The sequence below is a fragment of the Myotis lucifugus genome, unplaced genomic scaffold, assembly GCF_000147115.1.
Source record: "Myotis lucifugus unplaced genomic scaffold, Myoluc2.0 scaffold_700, whole genome shotgun sequence".
Taxonomy (NCBI): Eukaryota; Metazoa; Chordata; class Mammalia; order Chiroptera; family Vespertilionidae; genus Myotis; species Myotis lucifugus.
The window spans coordinates 309,007-317,071 of record NW_005871748.1 but is presented as its reverse complement, the minus strand read 5'-3'; the positions used below and the strand labels follow the sequence as shown (position 1 = coordinate 317,071).

The following is an 8,065-nucleotide window of genomic DNA, read 5'->3' as shown; positions in this document are numbered from 1 at the left end:
ATGCTTGACTGCGGGAGTTTCCCAGCGCCCCCTGGAGGCGGGACCGGGGGTGGCGCGGCCCGGGGGCTGGGTGTGGCCGGGGTGTGGGTAGCGGACCTGGAGGAAGGCCTTGGCTGACCCCAGGGGCCTCCAGAGCCGTTGATTTCGGGGTCCCGTGCCTTCGCTCTGCACACTTAATTTTACGAGATTTTTCCTAGGTGGTGGGTGCATCTGCTCTTTTCTCTTTAAACAAAGAACCTACTTGTTGCTTTCTTTCTGGTTATTGAAGTGGCACGTGCCAGCCTTCTCGATTCAGAGAAAACCTGAAGGTATAAATAGGAAAGTGAAAGCCACCGGAAACCCCCGCCCCCGCCCCGGCACCTGGCGGCTTGTGGGCGTCACAAATGACTGTTTTTGGAGACGTATCTATTTAGCTTCCTGTTGAATACATTTTCTGATATTATTTTCCTACAAAAGTTATTAATTTAAAAAGACACCAAGGGTTTTTTGAGCCCCCGCGGCAAGGGAGGCATGACCTCACCGGCCGCTCACAGCAGCGGAGGCCGCGGGTGGGACTTGCCCGTGATGCACCCTGACTCCTTCCCGCCCCTCCCCCCATGGTCCTACACCCCCTTTTTCAGATGAGAACAGACACTGAGAGCAGAGAAGCAAGGCTCTGCCTCGTCCTGCCTCTGAACCCGCCTTTGCCCGCGGAGCGGTGTGACCATGGGCAGGTGGTGACCGCTCTGGCCTCAGTTTCTCCCCATCGCACGCAGATAAGAGAAGTCCCTGCAGCACAGTGGGGGGTGAGGACAGATGCCACGCGGGGCGAAGGCCAGGCGGTGCCCGTGCTCTGGTGATTAACCGGCCTGAGGCACCTGACTGCAGCAGGACCTGCCAGGCCCCCTCAGAACCCCACCCTTTCCCACCGCATCTGTGGGCAGCTGGCCAGGGAGAGGCGGGCTTGGAGGGCTTGGCTGGAGGCCAGCTCCTGGGCCCCTGCTGCCCTCTAGTGGCCCACTCTGGCCCCAGTCGTTCCAGTAGCTCCAGGTCCAGTCCCAGGCCGGTGCCAAGCCCAGAAAACTAGTCCTGGGAGATCCCCAGCCCCCTCCAGCACCTGGTGAAAGGGCTTAGCTGACATACACTGGGAACTCCCTGTGCTCCAAGGACCGGCTGTGTGAGGGGGCCCGTCATGGAACCTCTCTGTGCTTGCTTCCTCATCTGTAAAATAGCAATAATAATAGTGCCAACATGGTTAGAATTAAACATGTTAATACACGTAAGGCTCGCGATAGCGCCTGTCCAAGTGTTTGCTGGCCTTCTTCTCATTACACTGAGTTGGTCTGTGGGTGTTGTGGATCCGAGGGCATAAAACATAAAGGAAGTGACATTCTACAGTTCACGTTACTTTATTGCAGAAAGGACAGGCTGGAGCGATGGAAACCCCAGACAAGTGGTCCCGAGGCATCATCCCACCAACCCGTGTTTACGTCTGTCCACGTGACTCCCGGACCTCATCCGTGTGCAGAGCCAGTGACTGTGCGTGCACAGAGGTTCTGTCCTGCATTTCTCACCATGTGGCCACATGCATTATATACACCCCCCCCCCCCCGTTTTCCTCTCGCCCCTCAGGATCTTGGAGGATCTTGCCCGGACTCTGCTGTCCTCCTTACAGACAGGTGGCCGAGCTTCCCACAGGTCTTTCCAGAGAACGAGACAAGAGAGGTCCAGAGAGAGACTGAAGCCAGACTTCTGGTCCTGGCTGCAGGCTGATACCCGACTCCAGCCACAGAATGGCCTCTGACTCAAGCCATAGACTGATTCGTGACCCACACTGTGGACTTATTTGTGATCGTGGCTGTAGATTGGCCCAGGCACAGGCTGACCCCTAGCCCTGGCCACAGACTAATCTTTGACCCCAGTCGTAGGCCGATCTCTGAGTCTGGCCACCGGCGCCCTCACTGACACCCCACCCCATCCAGGAACTGGCATTTCCTGATTTGCAGCTGGTAAACTCAGCTTGAGTTGGTCAGCATATCTGGTCTGTCTGTCCTGCCTCTCTACCATGAGACCACAGGGCAAGCGGGCAGTTCTCTTTTTTAAGCGAAGAGAGCAGCGTTAGAAAGCCCCTCTGCAAACTTCCTTCTGCCCTGGATGGGAGGTCTGGTGCTCTGGCAGCCGTCTTGTGACCATGAGGAGAAGCGTGTGGGGATGAGAGACAGTGCTCTGAACCTGGCACAGGGGGAGCAGAAAAGAGCTTGCGTCCCTGATCGCTTCATCACGCGATCAAACCAACCTTGGGATTCTTAAATAAACCATGAACCTGCTTTTTTGTTTTGTTTTGTCGAAACCACTGTGGTGGTGCTCTTGCAACCATAAAGCAACCTTAAAGATTGTGGCTGGTGGAATAACGGGGCCTCCAAAGATATGCCCATCCCAATCCCCGGAAGCTGTGAACACGTGGAATCAATATTGCTAATCGGCTGACCTGGAGAGGTTATCTGGACGGGCCCCATGCAATCACGAGGGCGCTTATAAGAAAGAGGGAGGCAGGAGAGTTTGCGTCCGAGAGAGACTGCAAATGCTATGCTGCTGCCTGGGAAGACGGGAGACAAGCACGAGCCATAGAAGCTGGAAAAGTCAGGGGACGGGTTCTGTCTTCGAGTCTCCGGAAGGAATGCGGTCCTGGGGACACCTTGATTTTTTAGCTCAGTGAGACCAAGTTCCGACCTCTTACCCCTAGGGTTGTAAGGTAATACATTTTCATGTTTCAAGCCACTGAATTCGCAGCAATCTGTCACAGCAGCAAGGGGAAGCATTCTCCGTGCATCTGACTTTGGATTCTAGACACTCCAGCCTGCTTTTCCTCCAGCCTTGTTCCTACAGCCTCTCCCGCTCCCTCACCATTGGCCCTCAGTCGCCACTTCCAGAGGATTCTGTCGAATGTCCGCCAGTCCTACCTCCTCGGCATCCACCGTCCCTTCATGTCTTCATGGGCGGCCCCAGTGCAGCAGCACAGCGCAGTGGCGGGTGGACGCTGAAGCTCCCAGGCCCCTGACTTGAAATTCTTAATGATCTTACCTGTGCATCTGTGTTTGTAAGGCAAGTCCAATGGACATGGAGCACGCAGCAAGGATTCGCAGTCTCGGCTCCCACGTGGCCCCACCTCCACCCCCCGCCTGCTTCCCTGGGCAGGTTCCTGGCCACCTGCTCTTCCACCCCTTGGCTCTCTGGACACCAGTCAACCTCCCCCTGCCCACCCCGTCCAGCAGCCACACTGCCTTCGCCCGGGAGGGGGTCCAGGCTCAGGCACAGGGAGGGTCGACGGCACTGCTCACCTCCCGAGCTGCACGGTGGCTGGTGCCATCCTGCCGCAGGGTGTCTGCTGGGTGGCGAGAGGCCACAATTCAGCCAAGTCAGCAAGTCAAACCTGCTGCCCACTCCCGATATGGCAACAGAGTCACCATCTTGGATTCTTAGTACCTTCTGAACAAAAAGGCCTGCATTTTCATTTTGCACTGAGCCCCTCAAACTATATAGCCATTCCTGCCATAGGGTCTCCACAAAGTTGACCTGCCACTCCCTCTGGACCCCAAGCACCATCACCCCTGTGTTTCGGCTTCGTCCTTCCGCAGGCTTCTTCCCATCACTGCAGTCATCTGTCAAGTCCTTCCATCTGCAAACAACCAAAGTTTCCCTCCCCCACACTTCCTTCTTCTCCCTCTCCCTCCCGCTCCCTCTCTCTCTGCCCAGACAGTTCTCGAAAGCTGTCTCCCTGTCCCCACTTCCTCCCTGCACACCCACTCCTCAGCCCTCTGTGCAGAAGCTGCCGTCACTTCTGCCACGAAACTGCTGTCACTGCCGCCACCGCCAGTGCAGGCAGGTCTGCTTCAGTCCTATCTTCCTGCAGCACGACCTCCCCCTCGTCCCTGAACCTCTGCCCCTCGTGCTGCTGCTGCTGGCTGCTTGCTCCTGCTCAGGCTCACCTCCCAGGGTCTCTCCTCGGCCTTCCCTTAAACATCGGGGGACCTCAGGGCCCATCTTGGGCCTCACACATGCACACACATGCACACACTCCATGGGCAATCTCATCTGTTTCCATAAGGTTAACTACAACCTTTACTGAAACTATTGGAGTTTCATGGGGCAGGACTGTGTCACCCAGCAACCAGCACGGCGGCTGGCACATCGAGTGTGCTCAATAATCACTTGTTGAATGAATGAATGGTGTCTTCTAAATAGATCTGCCAGCCCAGATCTCTGGCCTGAACTCATATATCCATCTGTGTCCACATCTCCCACCCAGACATTTCACATCCTATCTGTGCACATCATGTCCAATGTGACATATGTGATGAGATAGTGTGTATTTTATTAAGTCCTTTCTTTCCTATCAGGTCCCCCCTCCTCCCCCCACTAGAAGGTAGACTCCTTGGGCACAGAGGTCTTTGGTTGATTGGCTCAGTGCTGTATCCCAGGGCCTTAGAACAGTGCATGGCACACAGTAGGTGCTCAATAAATACTTTCTGAGCAAATCAATGGATCTCCACATGGATGGCCCACATCTCAGCCCCAGTATACCCCGAACTGAGCCCTCCACGTCCGCTCACACCTCCTCCTCCAGGCCCTGGTCTCACTTGTTAAGGCTGCAGAGCAGGCGTCTCCCAGCCTGCCCGCCTCCTCCCCGCCCCAAGGAGATTCAGGTGCCGGAGTCTTCCTCCCCTCCAGCAACTGTGTTTGCACAAGTCAGTCTCCTCATCTTATCACCTAGATTCTGCCAATAGCGTCTTTCTTCTCAACATTCCCGCCACCAGGACCAGAGCTATTTTCCCGATCGCGTTATTTCCAGCTCACACAGCCTCCTGGCTCCGGTTAACCAAGTGTGGGGCGCAGGCCTCTGGGGTGACCCAGGTGAGGGACACACCCCTGAAGTCCCTGAGGTCACTTTAGGTGGCATATGGGTGTGGTGTCTAAGGCATTAAACCGAGAAAGTGATTCCTTTTTCAATTCTCTTTCTCTCCTTCTGACTAGCCTTCCCCAGGCCACACCACATGGAGCCAGAACGTAACAACTCACTTTTGGTTTTGTTGTGTCGTTTTACAGTTCCCTTCTACCTATGATGAATGCTGGTTGTCCATTCGTGACGATGGCAGTGTTGCTTTTAAAAATACAGTTATTGAAATAAAACAAGTAAGTCAGTATGAAGAAAAGGTTGAAGGGAATAATGACGGGGAACATGTAAATATGGAAGAAATAACCGTGGCAGTGTGCACGAGGGATGCAAGTTTGGGAGACACCGTCTACAGACCAGAGTCCACACCCTTTGCTTCCTGGCTCCTGGCTCCCTCCCTTCTCATTCTTCAGCCCATATCACACTCCCTGACCCCATGACCTATTACCTCTAGTCACTGTGACCTGTCACCCTACACACCAGGACCTGTTGTTACCGACCCAGAGTCCATGTGTCTGATTCTTCGAAAGTCCAGAACTTAAAATGTCAGTTTGGCTTTGGCCGGTGTGGCTCAGTGGGTTGGGCATTGTCCCATGTACCGAAAGGTTGCTGGTTGATTCCTGGTCAGGGCACATGCCCAGGTTGCCAGTTTGATCCCTGGTCAGGGTGCATACAAGAGGCAACTGATTGATGTTACTCTCTCACATCAATGTTTCTCTCTCTCTCTCTTCCCTTCCTCTCTCTCAAAGCAATGAAAACATTAAAAAAAATGTCAGTTTGAAGGAAAGGCTTATTGATCAAGAAGGCCCCAATTGAGAAGATGAGAGACCTAATCCTCAAATTCATCTTGCTGGACTAGGTTAAGGGTGTTTCAGGGGCTGGGGGAACAGGTATGAGGAAGTTTGTGATAAAATACTTGACTCATATCCATCTGTGTCCCAGGTGGAGAAGCTGGGAGACTGGCAAGTCTGGTGAGGGCATGGAAGCTGGTGGAGCAAGTTTTATTATTTTTAAAAAATATTTTAAAAATAATATTTTAAAAATATTGATTTTAGAGAGTGGAAGGGAGAGGGATAGAAAGATAGAAACATCGATGAGAGAGAAATTTTGATTGGTTGCCTCCTGCCCGCCCCCTACTGGGGATTGAGCCCACAACCTGGGCATGTGCCCTGGCAGTGAATCCAAACCATGACCTCCTGGTTCATGGGCCAACCCTCATCCGCTGAGCCACACCAGCGGGGCTAGTGGGCAAGTCCTAATTGGAGGGCCTGGACACTTGGCCATTTATGGTAAAGGGGCATCAGCGCTGGACCTGTCTGGAAATGGACCCTTCGCTTCTGAAAGGGTTCTTTCTGGTGTTCAAGTTCTGGTCATGTCCTACTAGTCCTTTGGTACGTGTGTGTGTGTGTGTGTGTGTGTGTGTGTGTGTGTGTGTGTGTGAGTGAGACTTTGGTCCCGTGTGCAGCTGGAGGTCAAAGTTCTCTCCTCTGTACATACTTTAGCTGCATGACTTGTAGTTTTGGTCTGTTGTCTCTGAAAAGCAAAGCAGTATTTTGTTTAAAAGGATAGAGCCATTTTGAGTGGATTCTGTGGTTACACTCGCACCCCTAGAATCCATGACCAAGGTACCCTAGGCACCAGGACCTGCACACCCTAGAATCCATGACCTGGTGTGATATTATGATATCTGGTCCTGGCTGGTGTTGCTCAGTGATTAGAGCATTAGCCTGTGCATTGAAGGGTTAAGGGTTCGATTCCCAGTCAAGGGCACATACCTGAGTTACAGGTTCAATCCCCACCTTGGTCAGGGTATGTACGGGAGGCAACCAATCGATGTTTCTCTCTCACATGGATGTCCCCCGCCTCCCCTCTTAAAAAAGAGAAATATATATTTGGTCTTTGCCCCTGTTGCTGGGGCAGAGCTCCTAAAACTCTTGGAATTTCCTAAGTGATGAGACCTTCAGTGTCTTTGGTATTTTAATGAGGTGACCTTTGGGAAGCCCCTAAGTCACCTAGGGATGAGGGCTGGTTGCCGAGGGAACCAACCATGTGATTAGAGGGAAACGGTCCATCTTACCCCTCAAACTCTGGCGGGGGGGGGGGGGGCGCGCTGAAGATTGATTTAATGCCAATGATTTGATCAGCCATGCCTGCGTAACAGAGCTTCTATAGAAACCAAAACTACAGGGTTGGGGGACTTCCGGGTGGTGAACAGGTGGAGAAGCTGGGAGACTGGCAGTCTGGTGAGGGATGGGAGCTCTGAGTCTCTGCCCGCGGTGTGTCCTGTGCATCTCTTCACCAGGCTGCTCCTGAGCGGTGTCCTTTCATAATCAGCCAGAGAGCTAGTAAATGAATGTGCTCTGAGTCTGTGAGCTGCTCCAGCGAATTAATTTAACCTCCAGCGGGGGTCGTTTGAAGCTTCCCTCTATTGCCGGTTGGTCAGAAGCACCGATGACAGCCTGGATTGCCACTGGACTTGCAACTGGTGCCTGGAGTGTAGGGGAGGAGACTTGTAGGACTGAGCCCTCAACCTGTGGGATCTGACCCTCTCTCCAGATAGATAGTGTCAGAATTGAGCTAGTTCTTGCACACACACACACACACACACACAAATGCACATGTACACACATCGAAATCAGTGTCAGAATGGTTCCTGGTTACCCTTAGACACCATGACCTGGCCATTCTCTAGATATCATGACCTGTCTCCCCTAGTCACCATGACCAGTCTCCCCTAGTCACCATGACCAGTCACCCCTAGTCACCATGACCTGTCACCCCTAGTCATCATGGCCAGTCACCCCTAGTCACCATGACCAGTCACCCCCTAGACACCATGACCTGTCTCCCCTAGACACCATCCTGTGTCCCCCTAGACACCATGAGCTGTCACCCCTAGCCAGCATGCACTGTCAGCCATAGCTATCATGACCGGTCTCCCTTACATAGAATGCCCTGTCAGTCATAGTTAGAAGCACGGTCAGCCACAGATAGAAAGGACTGGTCTGACATAGACAACATGAATTGATCTGTCTCACATAGAGACTCTGTCAGTCATGCACAGAATCCTGTCTCCCCCTCGATACAAAAAACTTTCTCTCATTCCAAAGAGACAGTCTGCCTCAGACAGAGACG

The 8,065-nt window shown here is 53.1% G+C and overlaps 1 long non-coding RNA gene across 2 annotated transcripts; it reads left to right on the top strand.

Annotated features, from left to right (window-relative positions):
- The first annotated feature begins 366 nt into the window (after positions 1 to 366).
- LOC106694884 lies at positions 367 to 2,306 on the top strand. Of its 2 annotated transcripts, none has more exons than XR_001345958.2 (2): positions 367 to 713; positions 1,398 to 2,306. It is a non-coding gene; the product is annotated as an uncharacterized LOC106694884 (long non-coding RNA). The 2 variants fall into 2 exon arrangements; XR_002826917.1 differs by having other exon boundaries at positions 367 to 835.
- Positions 2,307 to 8,065: the final 5,759 nt, after the last annotated feature.